An 18600-nucleotide genomic window follows, 5' to 3' on the forward strand; every position below is an offset into this window, starting at 1 on the left:
ACCTCTAGTTTTGCAGCTCCTTTATGTTCCCAACACCTAGCACAATGTCTGACACCCAGTGTGTACTCAGAAAGTATTCCTTGAATATACACTGGAATGAAATCACCAAGGTGTGCAATGTACTCATTTATTCAGCCAACAGCCACCTTCTATGTGCCAGCTTCACGGTAGGCACTAGAAATACAATGCTGAAGATAACACTTGGCACCTGCCTCATGGAGTTCCTAAATCATGAGAAAGAATTTTCCTCTATCTTTTGGCTCCTACAAAATACAGTTATTTTATGTCCCTGGTGACTTTTTTCATTTTTATTTTTTAAAGATTTTTATTTATTTTTTTAATTTTTAAAATTTTATTTATTTATTTATTTTGAGAGAGGGAGGGAGAGAGAGAGTGAGGGAGTGCGCACGAGCAGAGAAGGGGCACAGAGAGAGAGGGAGACGGAATCCCAAGCAGGCTCCGTGCTGTCAGCGCAGAGCCTGACGTGGGGCTGGAACCCATGAAACCATGAGATCACGGCCTGAGCTGAAACCAAGAGTCAGATGCTCAACTGACTGAGCCACCCAGGAGCCCCTAAGATTTTTATTTTTAAGTAATCTCCACACTTAATGTGGAGCTTGAACTCACAATCCTAAAATCAAGAGTTGCAACCCCACCCACTGACCCAGCCAGGTGCCCCTCCCCAGTGACTTAAATGTACACACAGGGACACACTTGTAGTTCTATTTATTCTCGTGTGGAAAAAAATGCCTACTGCTTATTTTTTTTAACTTCTAATTTTAAAATAATTTCAGATTTATAGGAAACTTACAAAAATGGATACATCCTTAACTTCACTGCATCAAACATTAAAATCTTAAATAAATACAGTACACTTAGCAAATCCACGAAGTCCATATTGATACAATGCTATCAACTATTCTACCGATCATCTGCAAATTCCACCAACTCTCCAACTAATGTCTTTTCTAGGTTAAGGATCCAACCCAGGATTCCACATTACATTTCACTGTTATCTTGTTAGTCTCCTCCTATTTGACATTATCTTAGTTTCTGTCTTTCATGACCTTGATGTTTTTAAGAATACTGCCCAGTTATTTTGCACAATGTCTTTAAATTTAGGTCTGATGTTTCCTCATGATTAAATGTAGGATAGGCAATTTTGGCAAGAATACCACAGAAGTGACGATGTGCTCTGCTCAGTGTACCTTATCAGGAGGTATATACAATGGCAATGTATCTCATTCCTGGTGATGTTAATTAACCTTAATCACTGGGGTAAAGTGGTTTTCCGACTACAGAGCTACTAGTTTTTCCTTCGTAATTAACAAATTACTATGCAAATATACTATTTTCATCATACTTTCTATAGCATACATTGATGATTCTTGCCTGCAACCTTAGCCATTTAACTCTGATGTTTTTTCATAGGGTTATCCAGACACAGCTGAATTATCTTAATTGCAGTCAAAACCTACAATGGATCCTTTTTGAAGTAGGCACAATATCCTGACTTTAGTCTTTATTTTTTAAGCATAAGACATAAAATTAACCTCACAGCTACCAGAGGTATCCTTGAGATGACCTAGTCATATCAAACAAAATAAAACTTTAACCTTCATTTGTTTTAGAAAGTGAAAAATAAATAATATTTTGGCCCAATTTTCAGTACAATGCATGACCTCTTCAGGTACTACTCCCTTAAACAATGAATGTGTGTGTGTGTGTCTGTGTGTGTGTGTGTGTGTGTGTGTGTGTGTGTGTGTGTGTGTGTGTGTGTATTTACTGTTTCAACCCAACATTTTCAAGGAAAACTGGATGGGCCCTATCATTAACTATAGCCATCTGCAGGTTTGAATTCAACTCTTTTATCTTTACTATGTTTATTGGTGACTAATAAGAGAATCACGGTAAAATTTCAATTTATTTCATGGAAGGAATCGAGCTTTCTATGATGGCTAATTTTATTTATCAACTTGACTGGGACTCAGGGTGCCTAGATTAAACATTATTTGTGGGTCTGTCTGTGAGGGTGTTTTTGGAAGAGATTGATTGGCATTTAAATTGGTGAGTTGAGTAAAACATATTACCCTCCTCAATGTGGGTGGGCATCACCCACTGAGGGCCTGATAGAATAAAGGAAGAAGGAAGAATTCAACCTCTCTGCCTGACTGCCAAGCTGGAACATCAGTCTTCTCCTGGCCTCAGCTAGGACCTCCAGTTCTCAGAAATTTGCATTATGGGACTTCTCTGCCTCCATAACAACATGAGCCAATTCCTTATAATCGTGTATTAATGTTATATATGTAATATATAATAAATCATAAATCACATAGAATCCCACTGGTTCGATTTCTCTGGAGAACACTTTCCTCGTAACCGTGTACCATAATACTTCCTAATAACTGGGTGCCATAATCCTCATTTTTAGTCAAGGTCTTAGGCTTCCCTCATGTTCACAGCAGCTACCACTGCCTATTAATTCTTTCCCATGCTGTATTAGAATTGATTGCTAAAATCTAACTTAAAATAAGACAATGACTACAAACTACAGTGAATCTCTAACTTACAGGTGATTTACATTTTAGAAATGTTATATATTTGGTTATTTAGAATCAATGAGTAGATTCTCAAGCTACCACATAATAGCCTACTTAATCGATTAAGCAGCTTCAATTATAAGTTCGCATACAATGAAAATTAGGGGATGGGAGAGATTTCAGTAGAGTAGGTAAGCTTTGGGGGGGGGGGTGGAGAGGTACTAGCCAGTGTGGAGAGACAATGGACATAAGTTAACTCCTTCCTGATAACAAGTTTCTCATCCTGGTCTCCTAGAAAACCTCCATCCTAGAGAAGGCACCACACTACACTTGCCACGGCCTGGTGATCCAGCTACGCTGCTCAGTGCCCCCAACACAAATCGCATAATTATGAATACATCTTGCTTTTCTTCTGTCATTTCCCTTCTCCCCAGAGGAACATACTTACATTAAGACCACCTCTCTCTTTCAAGTCCATTTCTACCTCAATACCCGGTGCAGACACAACAATTAACTGACCAGTGGGAGCTGAGAAATGCACGCCTATGTCATCTAGGGTCTGATAGGTGTCCACCCCAGCTACTCTTTAGATTTGCGAAGTGGCAGGATTACAAAAGCCTTAAAGGGATAATCACAGCATTATACAGGGGCGCCTGGGTGGCTCACTTGATTAAGCGTCTGACTTCGGCTCGGGTCACAATCCCACAGTTCATGGGTTTGAGCCCCGTGTTGGGCTCTGTGCTGACAGCTCAGAGCCTGGAGCCTGTTTCAGATTCTGTGTATCCCCCTCTCTCTTCCCCCTCCACTGTCCGTGCTCTCCCTCTCTCTCTCAAAAATAAACATTAAAGTTAAAAAAAAAAATCACAACGTTATAGGTTATTTGTAAACCTGGTATTCGTGTGGCTTATTTTCTCCAAAAAATTCATCTAACCCTATTATTTCCACTTTATAAATTTTCTAAGAAGCCTTTCTGTTCCCCCTCAATTACTATTTTTAAAATTAAAAGATATTAAAAAGAAATGCTGCCAGTTTATCTTTGAGATTTTAATGACAAGTTAAGGCAAAACTCATGAAACTATAATGGCCAAATCAGGGAACCAGGATAAAAATGAACATTACCAATTCAGCACTTATCAATTATAAATGAACTTTTAAATCCTTCCTCAGGGTTTTTAGAGGGCACCAAGTTTCTCTAGGGAGAGTGTTTTCTCCAATTTTATAAACTAATGAAGCAACTGCTTCCAACCCTTTTCTCTCACTGTAAATTTTGGCTATTGATCCCAGATGTTGTCCATAAGAATTGAAATACTTTGATTCTTTGTTAGCAAATTGTTGCACTATTTAAAAGAAACTTTTAAAAACTACACCCCTCCCCACCCCACCACCAGCCATATTCCTCCCATGCAAATACACCTCATTTTTTTTTTTTAAATCAAGAATGAAAATCACTGTGCTGGGCTAGGGTTAAAAATCTTTGTGGGGCGCCTGGGTGGCTTGGTTAGGCATCCAACTTCGGCTCAGGTCACAATCTCAGGGTTTGTGAGTTCAAGCCCCGTGTCGGGCTCTGTGCTGACGGTTTGGGGCCTGGAGTCTGCTTTGGATTCTGTGTCTCCCTCTCTCTCTCCCCTCCCCTGCTTGCACTCTGTCTCTCTCTCTCTCTCAAAAATAAATAAACATTAAAAAAAATTAAGAAAAAAAATACTTTGTAAACATTTATTCTTTCCCCTTATACAATCAAACTCACCAAATAAACTAGATAAGTTTTCCAAAATAACTTTAAAAACAGACAACAGGTCTGGTGTTACAGCCAAAACCAGTCATTTATTTCACAATATGTTAATTAGGAACAATCCATCTATTGCAATTCCTTGGTCTGAATAATTTTGCATTTGTTTTTATTTTTCCGAGTATCACTGGAGGTGACTCAGTCTGGTCATGAACTAAATCTGACAATGTGAATGCCCTTGGGGCTTACATACAAAGTGACTGCCTTTAATATTCTAGCCAGTGCAGTGTGAAATAACAAGTGCTCGCTCAAAGATAATAAGATTAGAAAGAGAAAAAAATTTCAGGCAACACAGAAAATTTATTTTTTTGGAAGACCATCTCCAACTGCCCAAAATAACCTCAACATACAAAAATTCAAATGACCATGGAATGTGTAATTCCATCAGTGTGTGGGAATTTAAAGATAATTCCATTTGACAAAAAGAAGAATTAGGACCTCGAATGCCTAAGCAGCCCTAGAAATCACACCTACAGGAAAAGTCCATGTAAGAAGATGTGACTCTTTCTTCTTTTATTAGTGACTATCATTAAACGTATCCGCTTTTATAGCCTCTGGTGGCAGCCGTATGTTAATTATGCCTTATAAAACACTGACAATTTTCTATAAGTTTCACTATTAATAATAAATATAGGTAAATAGAGTGGATTCTTAAAGTATAAAAGCAACCCATATAAGTGAGTAATGCAGCTATTTCTTCATATAAATGCATGGATCTTCCTATCTTCTTATCTTCTTTCTTCATATAAATGAACAGACTACCAAGAATCCAAAATAATATGCTTAAAAGTTCTGAACTTATCAACTTCTCATAAAATTCAAATACAAAACTGTAAACCATATCAATAAATGTCCCTGTCCTTTCCCCTCACTCCAGCTCTTCCAGCTGAATGAAGTATCAGTTAACAGATGAACATGCTTCTTGCAAGTTTTTTCAATCACGAAGTTAGAGGGTCTTTTTGTGTGCGAAATATTTGTGGCTTTTTGAACCCTTTCAATGAATCTGGAGTAGCCTACTAGAGAATGCAGTTTTTAAGAATTCTGCATTTTCCTTGGAGTTCTTAAAACCGTGGATGTTCAAGAAGGTCATTTGTTTGTTTGTTTGTTTGTTTACCTAGAAGATAATAGAACTAAGCTATGCTATGTCAGGAAATTCCAATCTACAATTGGAGCTGCACAGTTAAAAATACCAAACATTACAGGGGAAACTTTCCTATACTGTGTTTTAAGCTGTGAAACAGATACAAAATAAGTCCCTAAGTGCCTCTCCATCATCTCCTCCCCACCAGCTGCCCCAGTTCTGACAAACCCACCAGGCAAGGAGGACATATTATCCAAGATCTCATCAAAACAGATGGGTTAAAATGTACCCACCCTTCCCTCCATCAAGCTATTATTTCCCTTTCTTTGCCTTAAGATTGAACCTTTTTTAGTTCATGATCCATACATAGAAATAATAGATCATTCTGTCAGTTTCCCAAAGACAAGTGGGGTCCTGCTAGATGTAAGATATCTCAAGGGACTTAATGTGCATCAATCGCAAACTCCCAAGGTGAAAAAGTTCAGCTTCACACAATTGCCTGGCTGTGGCAGTCCTTCTGTTTGTTTTTAACAAACAACCCCCCCCCCCCCCCCAAAACCGGCTTAGTTTGAATCCCTGATGTTCTTTATTTAGTCTGCAGCTTGTACCTAGTGGCCTTGTGAAAAATAAATTTCTGAATTGACATTTGTTTTTGAAAATGGGTAGATGTCAATCATTTATTGAAGTCTCTGGCTTAAATGATGAAAACTTCAGAATCCCAAACCCAAAGGCCTTGTAAGATCACAGGGCTCAGAAAACAGGCTGAAATAGATTTTGCTTTCTATGCCAAAGAGCCACTTGTACCTCACAAGCAAAATTTTTAAAAAGAATTTAACAAATGGACAAAAGCTAGGCAATAAGAGTCAGGGAGCTAGAACATAATGAGAAGGTGTGATAGCTGGTAATCACAATGGCCCAGCTTAGATAAATGTTATCTCCAGATTTAGGTCCAAAAGACTCAAGGGTCTGGAAAATAGTGCAGTTTTAAGGAGTTAGAATTGGCTCCTATAATCAAAAAGCACACTGCTCTCTCTAGAGCCCCACTCTTCTTCCACACACTCACCACTTAACAGAATAGGATCATGAGTAAGTTTTAACATCAGGAAATTTGGGGTAGGGGAGGTGGAGGTCTCTTGGATTCATAGGTACACATTTGATTCTATAGCTGGACAGTATGTTTACACATTATCATCTGTATTTCTCATTCCCAGTGATTGCCTGTGCCTCTAAGCCCTCCTCCCATTGGGGAAGGAGTTTTGTTTCCAAGGGACAACAGAGCAAAGGGGGAGATGCTCAGTCTCCTACTTCCCAAACAAATTTGCTCATTTTCCAGTCAATAGTTGTGAAAACCAAGGCTTTCATTAGCCAAAGACTGGCTGCTTTGCTGGGATAAGCATCTTCTAAACTCATTGGCTGTCCTTCAAATGTCAAGAACTAGAACCTGGAGGACTCAAGTCATTGCTCTAAGATACAGAACATAAAGATACAGAAGGCATTCCCACCATTGAAAGAAGAGCTTTTCTATTCTAGAAAGGGATAGGAGGACAAAAGGGGTAAGCCAAAGGGTGGCATAACAAACATAGGGCCTGTCTGGTATCCTACTAGGGTCAAGACCCATGAATAGAGAGAGAGGTTGCAGAGAGATTCCTTGAAGGGAGTTTGGAAATTTCAAAGCAAAGAGGTCTATCCCACTGCTCCATGGTACTCTGGGAGGGGCAGCAATCATAACAAAGTAGAGTGAAAATGGTAGCCTGGTATAGTTAATCAGTTGGGTCTGAATTAGCTAGCTTTCATGCCTCCCCTCAAGACAGTCTCTCCCTCTGGAGAGGGCAGAAGAAGGCAGTTGAAAATACAGAATCACACTCCTACCAGGTCCTCAGAGGCTATGGAGTGGATGACCCAGAGCCCAGGATGGATGGACTGTGAGCTGAGTCGCAAAGGCTCTCACCAACAACTAGATCTAAGGTGGGGCAAATGAGGATGGGAGATGAGCCCATTACCACGTCCTGCCCACACTGGGAGACTAACGTCAGATTGCACTGGGAAGACAAAAGGTGATGCCCAGAGCCATTATAATATTTCTCTTCTAAAGTGTTTCAGTTCAGAAATCAGCCCTTTAGATATGGACTTAAAAAAAGAATCCATAAACTGCTCAAATGAGTATCATGAGCTTTAGAGCACGGACTTCAGCAAATCCTTGTTCTTTGTTCAGAAAATTACTGGTTAGTTATTGGCCATGTTGTATATAGGTAAGGTGAGTCCCAGAGATATAAAATGTTATAAATATATCTGTTCTCAAAGGGCCTATACCCACAACAACAACAAAAAGGGCAGATACAAATGAAAAAATAAGTAAAAACATCAATCCTGTTTATCCTTTGAGTAGCTCAAAAAAAGGAAGAAGTAGTGTGTGAATTTCATACAGTGTTCTCAACTGTAAGCTGAATAAAAATTCCTTAGGCTACTGGCAGTACAGGAGGAAGTCTAACATCCTCCAACAGACAGGTTAGGCTAATCCACTCTGTGAGTCTGTCATCCACAAAGGATCCCATCATTTCCATAAATTCACCCAAATCTACTCAGTAATTTTCCTCCCATCTGTAACAGTTTCCTTAAAAGCTATGCCTTTTCATTTACTTACTGCACCGGGAGTTCTGGTCTAATATTTCCTCAAAAGAGTCTCCAACCATTCCTACCTGTCAGACATGACTCTACAAAAAAAAAAAATTTTTAATTAAAAAAGGACTAAGCCTTTTTCTTTTAAAAAAAAATTTTTTTTAATTTAACATTTATTATTTATTTTTGAGAGAGAGCCAGGGAGGAATAGAAAGAGGGAGAAAGAGGCTCCAAAGCAGTCTCTGAGCTGTGAGCCCACAGCCTGACATGGGGCCCGAACTCCCAAATCATGCATGACCTGAGCTGAAATCAAGAGTCAGCCGTTTAACCAACTTAGCCACCCAGGCGCCCCTAAAATTTTCTTTATTAATTTTTAGAATATCGACTAATGCATGTTTACTGGAAAAAACACTAAAACATCACAAAACTATCTAAAGTAGCAAAGGAATGTCTACCCCTTCTCCAGCCACTTTTTCTCACTCCCACTCACTGGAATTAAGAGTTCATTCTCTCTTGCTCTCGCTCTCTCTTTCCCTCCCTCTCACGCTTTCTCCTTCTCCCTCTCACATAGTATTTTTTATTCATTACTGTTAAACTTTAATTTATTGTGTTTCCACAAATTCAGGCTCACCTAATACATATTCCTCCATGACTTGCTTTTGCATTCAACGACATGATATTATGTAAATTCCTGATAACAATGTAATGCCTGAGATTCACAGTGTGAAGGACCATAATTTACCGAAGCATTCTGTTATCAATGGGCATTCAGGCTTCCTCTAATGTTTCACTAATTCAAACCAAGGCTCTTCCATACGGGTATCCTGCAGAGTACCCTCTCTCTGTTTGCCCAGTTGAAATAAGATGACGGCTATTGAACCAATGGACTACACACCAGACTACAGAGCAGGCTAGAGCAAGCCCCAGAAAGCCCAACATCATGTTAAGGGCACACAAAATGCTTTGTCTATAAAACATTCACTTGATTTTTTATGCTCCTAAGTAACATCAAAATTGTAAGCTGAGAAAGCCTGCTAGCCATCGGCAGGGGCACTATTTACTTAGCAGTATTCTGTATCACGATAGCACGAGAAACACTGACAAGTAACAATTTTACCTTTCTCTCTTAACATGCATCCATCTCTCCTCTGTCCCACCTGGGTTTCTCCCAGGGGATGCTATAGTATGTGCTTAGCAAATTATAATCACCCACTCAGTAAATGTTTATTAGACATCCACCATAGACTGGGTACCATTCTCTGTCCTGAGCCAGGAGAACCTACAAACATATAACAATCATTCCTCTCAGGAACTCCCTGCAGGAGGTATTATTACCTGTATTCTATGAGGAGGAAAGTTGGGCCCAGACAAGTCACAAAGCTTGAGAATGGTACCTGGGAGTGTTCAAATCCCACTCGGCTGATGGATGTCCCAGCTGTAATTACAGAAGGGAACAGATACCTCAGCTGTGGAGAAGAGAATCACCTGCACTTCCGCATAGGTGGGTTAAAAATCCCATTTCTGCTACTTATTAACCGTGTGCCCTCAAGCAAGCTATTAACCTCGCTTTGGCAAGTTTCCTCAAACTGTAAAATTGGGGTAATAACAGTATCTGTTCCACAGGGTAGGGTGAAGATAGAAGGGGTTCCCAGCGAGTGTGGAGGGTGTTCGGCACCGTGATGGGCACACCCGGGCATCCGGGACGCATGCTGCCCTCATTGCTTCCGCCTGCAGCAAGACTGCTGTAGTCACCGGGCAAGTAGTTAACATTAAGGAATGTTTCCTGATGAAATGCTTAGTTAATGCCTAGTCTCTGTGATTTCCTGGATGCAAATGCCTACTAAACACTAGAAACCAAAAGTCTGCAAACTGCTCCCAAAGATTCAAGTATACCTTCTAGTAAAATAGAAAGCTTTCTAAGTAGCCTTCATGACACGATTTCCCGAGTTGCTCCATAAAAGTGAGGGAAGCATACAGAAGTGGAAGCAGGAAAGCTGTAAGATGTACTTGGTGCATAGTTAATGCAGAGAACTTTGGCAAGGGCCCCTGTGTTTCCCCCTTAAAGATTCCTTGTTGACTTCCATTCAAGTCGTAAAAAGCATCAAGAAAATCAGGCCAAGCAATGGGGCAAAGTTACACTCCCATTCATAAAGATACGTCATCTGCTTCTCATGGGGCAAAACCTCAGTAAGAAAGTACCGTATCAGACAACATCATGCCTTCCAGATCAGAAAACAGAAATGTTAGGTTACTGTGCTTTCCACCATGCTTGAAATCGGTAGTGGTAAAGGGTTCTTTTTTGCTTCCCTAAACTTTGTTCCTGGAACCCAACCACTAGAATACTAATGAAAGACAGGCATTTTGTTCTCGATCCCTGAATGGTGGTAGTACATTAACTCATACCGCATTATTTCTGCAACTCAAACACCTGCAAGGAAAATCCTCAACTTGTCAGTTCATACTATGTCTTTAAGGAATTAATAAAAATAATTCTTGAAGTCAGACTTACTCTTAATCTACAGCATAGCTTTCTTCATGTCATTAAAAACTAAAGCTTTGATATTTAATGCTGCTAATTGCTAGCAGGGAGACCAAGTAATACCAGTACCAAAGAGAGTCTTTTCACCTTGCTTCGTCAGTCATATGATGGTCAACATCTTTCCTTCCTAAACCACTTTGTTTATGCCTTTCAGAGACAAGACAGTATTTATCATGTACATGTTGGCTAACCTTGACTTGCTTTTCAAGGAAGAGTATCTATCTTTGAAAAGACATGATCAAGGATACAATGCTTTCAATTTTCTAATCAAATGACTTCATAAAGATAATCAATTTGCCTTAAAATTTAATAGGTATATAATTAAGGTGTCACAAGGTCTTTCTCAGCCTGCTGGCCTTCAATATCATCTGAATACTGATGATTCCCAAATGGACTGGGAATCTAGTTGAGACTTCTCCCTTGAATTCCAGATTAGTACCCTCAACTTTCTCCTTGATACCTCCATTAAACTGAACTCTTAATCTCCTTTTCCCACCTGACCCAACCCCCCTGTCTCAACCCTGTTATATTCTCAGCCCTCCATCTCAGGAAAGCGCACTGCCCTTTCTAGCTGCTCAGATCTTCCGAGAAGTCATCCTTGCCTCTCTCCTCTTACATCCTTTCACCAACCCACCAACGAATCCTGCTGCCTACTTGCGAAGTACATCTAGAGTTGGTCCACCACCTCTTTCCCCTCTGCTAATACCAGCCTGGTAAAATCCCCATCATCGCTACCCTGGATTATTGCAACCACCTTCCAAAGCCGTCCCTGCTTCTAAAGCCTTGGTGTTCAGTCAATTCTCCCTAATGGCAGCCAGAGTGAATCTTCCAACATTTAAGACAGGCCATGCCATGCCTCTGCTCAACATTTCTCCTCTACTCTTCCTTGACAGACATTGGTTCTTTTCATGCGTTGGGCTCTCAGGAGCAGTGTTGCTATCAAGACCTGTTGTACTTAGCCATGTGTAATGTAAAATTAGCAAAGTGATACAAAATCTTTCACAAAATTAGCCAAGTGATACAACTTCTTCCTCATTATTTCATGCTACTAAATACATTTACAAAATAACCAAATTTCCAAGTTTAGAAACTTGGTTTGCATAACACAGCTGGTCATTGCGAAAGCACTCATCAACAGAAATGCTGAAGACCGACCTAAAGTATTTGGTGACGGCGATGACAGTACAGATGTCCTCCAGATGCTGATATAAGCCAAATTCTCAGGGTTCACTCAGCGCCTCCCGTGCGCTGGCACTGTGCTGGGGGACAGCGATCGGGTCGTGGATAAAAAAGCTGTTTCTACCTTCTTCTCACTGAGTTCCCTTCCCTGTCACTGAGCTTCCAAGTCCACTCTATACGATGGTGAGATCACTGAAAGCTGAGAGACACCCTGGCTGAGGACAAGCAATAAATACAGACCCAGCTTCTGATCTGTATTGTGTGGATGGTGGCAACACACTGTTTATGTGGGCTATTTTGGGTATTTCTTGGCCTTTTGGACTTAGTTCAAAGTGCTGAATTATCAGAGCAGCCAAGGAGAGGATAACCGACTCCATCACTGTGACAAACTCCTCTCTCAGGCACCCTCATGCTCCCTCTTGCCTCAGCGCCTCTGAGTCTCCCTCTGTGCAGGTGCGGGTGCCAGCAAGACCCACCGCAGGTGGAGCTGGTCATGTCTCTTCCCTGTAAAAGCCTTCAGTGCCCACCCTCATGACTGCCGAGGGAGAGTTTGGCATCCTTTGTGGCCCAGCCCAGTACCCCCTTATTTGGGGGCCTCCTCCCTTACAATCTTTAAACTGTATCAGCAACACCAGATCCTGCAGTTCCTCTCACTCATGATGTTTCTTAAGTCCTATTGTCTCATATGTGCCTCTCTACTGTGAACAGCCTTCAGCTTCGTTCCCCGCATACTCTTTTGTAAATCATTTTGAATTCAATTAAGAGGATGTCACCTCCACCAGGCAGCCTTCCCTGCCTACTCCTGTGCACACAGCTATCTCCCTACCCACAAGAATCAGGTGGGTGCCTGCTTTGGTGCCCCCATTATACCCAGAGCAAACCCCTCTAAACTCACCCCCTGTATGTGTACAAGTATCAGTCTTTCCCACCCAACTTTAAGTTCCCGGAACTTTGTCTAACACTCAGTACATTATCTAACACGTAAGAGGTGCTTCATAAAGGCCCCAATACCACCTTTACAACTGTCCCCTAGAACAGCGGTCAGCACAACATTCACTATCTGCCACATCCAGCCCACCACTTGGTTCTATAAGGCCTATGAGGTAAGAAAGGTTTTTATATTTGGAAACACTGGGACTAAAATCTAAAAAAGAGCTGTAATTTGTGACATGGGAAAATTTTTTGAGGTTCACATTTCAGCGTCCGTCAACTTTTACTGAACCATAACCAGACTCAACCAAGCTCACCTTGTCTACGTCTGCTTTGCACGACATACGACACAGACTGAGGCAACACAGACTGTAGGGCACCCAGGGCCTCTGACATTTACCATCTGGCCACTTGCAGAACAGGTTTCCCCGTCCCTGCTCTAAAACCCAATTCCTTTGACTACAACTATCTGAGTCATCACAATTCCAGAGCACTGTGAATTGATGGCAGAAGTGCAACAGAAGTTCAAGTTAAAGAGCGTCAAAAAGATCACAAGGGGGCGAAGGTGGAAGATCAGCTCTCGCTGGAAACGGTGTTGCTCAGGGTAGAGTTTTACCTCGGAAGCAGTTCAGCTGTGCCAGCTGAGGACAGAATGAGTTTAGATGACCTCACTTGCTACTCCCTAGCATTGTCTAATTTGGGGGCAACTGCTGAAAATCATAAACGAGATATTTCAACCCACAAATCTGCTGGAACATCTGATGCTTTCATAGAGCTCTAAAGTACGAGATCCTAAACACAGACAAAAGAATTTTGTACACGGGCAGGCTTTACTCATGTCTTTATGGATTCTAATTTCTGTTAACTAAATAGAAAATAATTTGTAGCAAATTGATAAGCAAATAATAAACTAAACCCCTGTGGCTTCTAGTACTTTGGTCAAAGCAGAAGATAAAATGTACTTAAAAAAAAAAAAAAAAAAACAGGGGGCATCTGGGTGGCTCAGTTTGGTTGGGCATCTGACTCTTGATTTAGGCTCAGGTCACCTTGCGTTTCATGAGTTCCAGGCCCGCGTCAGGCTCTGCGCTGGCAGTGCAGAGCCTGCTTGGGATTCTCTCTCTCCCTCTCTCTCTGCCCCTATCCTGCTCGTGTACTCTCTCTCAAAATAAGTACATAAACATTAAAAAACAAAAAGGACACTCATGTGCTGGGAACCTGTGCTGGACCAAAGAGCTTTGAGTTTAGGGGGCTAAAAAACACATAATCTCAGGAAGGGAGGGGAAAAAAAATTGACTTTTTATTCAAATGTTATTTGACTTGCTTCACAAGACCCAATTCCCTTTCAATGGTCATCTGAGTGCCAGGCAGAGAGGCTGAGACATGTGGTGGATAAATCACAGTACTTTCCCCACACTCGCAGTCTAGGGAAGGATGGACACGTGTGGCCCAGTAGTTATGATGCAGTTTGAGGATGCTACTCAAGGTATGAACCGAGCAGTACAGAGAAGATGCTTACTGACAGATCTGGGAGACGGATGATAACGCCTCCAAAACAAGCACAACACCTGACTTGAGTTTTAACTGATGGAAAGGATTGTAGAGGCAAGGGGAAAGGAACAGGGAGCCACTCAGGGACCCACAAGTAGGTATCACTACAGCACAATGTATGGTCCCAGAGGGAAGAGAGGGCAATGGAATTGGGGAATCAACTTTTTTAAAGATTAACTTGAAGAAGGTCCCAACAGAGGAGTATGGTCCAGGTCCAAACTCTCCAAGGGCTGAGACTCTTAGGGTGAGAACCTGATAGGCAGCAGCAAAAATAAGAAATGGGCTCCAGCAACTTCACAGACCTCTATGAAAACATACAACTCTCCCAAGAGCAAAAGCATTTTGTTGGCAGAGCGGAGGCCGAGAGCTTGCATCAAAAGTACCAAAGGGTGTTTGTTTGAAAACTAACCCTCCCCCCCCCCCGCCCCAATCCAATCTCAGCACAGAACTACCTTATCTCACTGGCATGATCTCAGCAGAACGCAGTAGCTGGACTGCAATTGCCTACTAATACCTTAAAAAGACCTTCATTTAAAGAATCACCACGTGGCTGAAATCAATGGGAAAAATTTCAACCCAGGAGGAAAGCTTTTCCCCTGCACAAAATTCTTTTGTCTGTGTTTAGGATCTCGCACTGAAAGAACCTTTCTAAAATGGCAGTTCCCAGGAGAATGAACATCTCTGATCACCCTCTGCATGGCCAGTCATGGCCGTGTTCCACTCTCCGGCATGAAAAGGCTCGAGCTGCCTCACCCTGTTCCCTTCGTCCATTCCTCTCTCGGCACAGAGGACACACATTCCACACTAAACAATACTACAACTCCATCCTGCTTGTGTGCTTGTGAATGTTTTTTTTTTTTTCAGATTCCCAATTGTTTAAAAATAATAATGCCGGGGCTAGGATTTTCAACCAACTCCCTGTGTACATCGGAGAGCCAGCAAAGCTGTTCCTACAGTGTTACAATACAAGCAAGGTACATTCTGAGTCTTCCCTCCTTTATCTCTTGGCATCCGGCTCCTTCCAGCTGCCCTTGAACAATCTGTCACTGAGTTGGTGGCACCCAGCTTGGAAATGTGCCTGCTCATCCCCTTGCTTCTGTGTCTCACCAGGGCCCATGAGATCTGAAGCAAATCTGATAAGCTAATCATTATGAATGTGCAAGCAGAGAGGCTCAATGGCCAGTCTCACGGAAAATCATCGTTTCAGTTACAGGCTTCGGTGGGAAGAATACACATCTACCCTCCTGACCTCCCACCCAGCACCTCTGATTCACTAGGCTCCAAAAGGAGGTAGGAACACCATTCGGACCTCTCAAATTATGCAATGCAGAACTGCTTCTTTTGAAGGTAGGTCCTGGATATGAATCTGTTGTGTACAAATGAAAATCCTAAGCAGCCTCCAGGAGTAAAAATAAACACGGAAAAATAATTCATAAAATGTCATCATTCATTTTCAGCACTGGACCAGCACTTGGTATCTGCAGTATCTGTTGCAAAGTCAAATCGACATTGGATGGGAACTGTTGTTAACCCTTGAACTTCCATGCTAACATGAAGGATAGAACTTGTCACTTTCATTTGGATAATCTAAAATGTCAGCCAGGAGTCACTTTTGAACTTAACATGGAAATTCATTAGTTCCAACAGACAGCAGTGTTAATGAAGATGGTAATTGCACTCACTGGGTGGTTTGTTTGCTTGCGTTGACAGGAGATACTATTATGAACCAATTTCATCCCATTTAATCCTTGGAAGTACAAGGGTAAACTACTGATGCATCACAGAAAGAAATTATTTTTAAGAAATATGGCTGAAACTAAACAGTGTCACAATTCATTGTTTTTCTAAACATTCATGACAATTAAATAGCTGTAATATTTCAAAAACTATCTGGATGTCTAAATCATTACCAATGTAACTTTCTGGTTCAAAATGGCTTGAATAATTTTCTTTCTTCTTTGAAAATTTTTTGAATTAAAAAATATTTTTTTTTATTTGAGAGAGAGAGCACATGTGAGCAGGTGGGGTGGGGGAGGCTGGTGCGGAGAGAGATGCAGAGAGAGAGAGAGAGAGAGAGAGAGAGAGAGAGAGTCTTAAGCAGGCTCCACACTCAGTACAGAGCCAAATGTGGGGCTTAATCCCACAACCCTGGGACGGTGACCTGACCGAAATCAAAAGTCAGATGCTCAATCGACTAAGCCACCCTGGCGCCCTGAAGAATCTGCTTTTTAATAGAAAGCAAAGCAGTTAAGCTGGAGACCACTACCTCTGCAGGAAAAACATTACCGATATTAAGAACTTTGCTACTGGCATGTCAGGTGTCTAATTCAAATTCTGGCTTCAGATTCATACAGACCAACAGAGGACCAGGACTTTGATTTTGCAGAAAAGATGCCCTTTTAAGCCCACACTAACATATGGGCGTGGAACTGCGAGTTCCAGGTATCTGTTTCCTAAGGAGAACACACATCAAGACTGAGCGGGCTGGGATGTGAGCTCAGGATGCTTCTGAACAGTGAATGCTCAAATCTGAGACACACAAAACCATCTGAACAAATACAATCCCTTTCCGGAGCCAACCATACCTAATCCACTTGGCAGTGTTAATGCTGCCTCAATTATTGCGGCTCAAGGGTGAATTCACAGTTTCCAAGTCACCTTGAAATTACAAAAATCATGAAACATTAACAAGGTGAACCTACCCTGTGCAAAGCGCTTTTATCTTTTCTAACCATTTCCCTCGCAATCCCTGTAGCTTAGAGGCAAAAGGCTCCATACAGCTTAAATCCCCTCCAGCCAGGCACTGAGCAAGATCTGGCAGATTCTTCCCTCTGACTTCAGCCAGAGCTGATGAGAAAGAGGAGCTTTCATCTTGTGGGACTTTGAGCTCCAAGAGGTGTGAAAGGCTAGAGCCACACAGAAAGAACTTGCTGGAGAAGAAACCTTCCCAGAGGGATGAAGAGAGCTCTGTTAGTACAAGGAACTCCTGGAGCCAGTAGCTGATCCAGCAACAGTCAGCACCTCAGATTTCTCAAGTTAATGAACATTTTAGGCTAGTTTGAATTTGGGGAAAGTGACGCATGTAGCCAAGAATAGCGGCCACATACTTGCAAATACTCATGGACACAATGTAGGGCAAGGGCCAGAGCACTTTAAGGGCGAAGTCACTGGCTTATACTCTCTTGTGACTGGTAGTTCATCACGGTAGTTCATCACAGGCATGAACCCATGCCTGTCTGTCCCCTTCATTTAGTGCCACCAAGCCAGAATAGAGCTAAGGGGGAAAGAGCAGGAACATTACATGAATAGCAGAGACGTTATGCAACCATGGCCATGACCTACCAACAACTATGCCGTAAAATAAGGGACACCAGCAACCATGAAAAAGCCAAGTAAGGATGACACTGGATCCAAGCCTGTGGAAAAGAGGGGCTGTTTCAGTTCCTGTCTCAGTTCAGGCTGCTATAACAAAATTCCATAGACTGAGTGGCTTATAAACAACAAAAATGTACTTCTCAGAGTTCTGGAGGAAGCAAGTCTGATGCCAGGGTGTGGGCAGGGTAGGTTCTGGTGAGAGCTCTCTTCCAGAAAGAACAAGCTGGCTCTCTGGCCTCTTCTTCTAAGGGCACTCATCTCATTCATGAAGGCTCCACCCTCATGACCTAACGACCTCCAAAGTCCCCACCTCCATACACTATCCCAACGGGGTTAGATTTCAACATATGAATTTTGGCACAATACAAATATTGTGTCCATAACAGATCCCCAGCAAGCAAGGGTGACCTTCACTCAATTCACTGCTGACCAACTAAGGGGTCATCCTTCATGAAGTCACTTGACTCCCTTTCCTGCCTGCTGATCTTCAGTGGTGCCGGAGTATCACTCTCTCAGCTACTTAAGGTAGGATGCCAAAGGGTTTGTCTTTAGGAAACTTTAATTCTACTCTATTCTTCTTCTTCTTCTTAAGCTTATTTATTTATTTTGAGAGAGAGAGAGAGCATGAGCAGGGGAGGGGCAGAGAGAGAGGGAGGGAGAGAATCCCAAGCAGGCTCCACACTGTTAGCACAGAGCCCAACATGGGGCTCGATCCCACGAACCGTGAGATCGTGACCCGAGCTGAAATCAGGAGTCAGACACTCAACTGACTGAGCCACCCAGGTGCCCCCCCATTATTATGGCACCCCTCTCTGATTCTTCACGGTTCTGCTTGTCTCCATCTTCCTTCCCACCTTCCCCCTCTCCCTGACTTCTGTCCTTCTTCATATAAGTTCCATACTGTTAAAGATAGATGATACCTTCCTACAACTTCCTACAAATGTTTCCCACCCGGCCCAGTATTCATAACCTCCCCTTGGGCACACTGCTTTACAGCCTATAATCA

General features: G+C 42.0%; 1 protein-coding gene across 7 annotated transcripts in view; it reads right to left on the bottom strand.

Annotated features, from left to right (window-relative positions):
• Positions 1-18600, bottom strand: part of DOCK4 (dedicator of cytokinesis 4) — a 433703-nt gene that overhangs the window by 257421 nt on the left and 157682 nt on the right. The window lies entirely within an intron of this gene.

This window comes from Lynx canadensis, chromosome A2, assembly GCF_007474595.2.
Source record: "Lynx canadensis isolate LIC74 chromosome A2, mLynCan4.pri.v2, whole genome shotgun sequence".
NCBI classification, from domain to species: Eukaryota; Metazoa; Chordata; class Mammalia; order Carnivora; family Felidae; genus Lynx; species Lynx canadensis.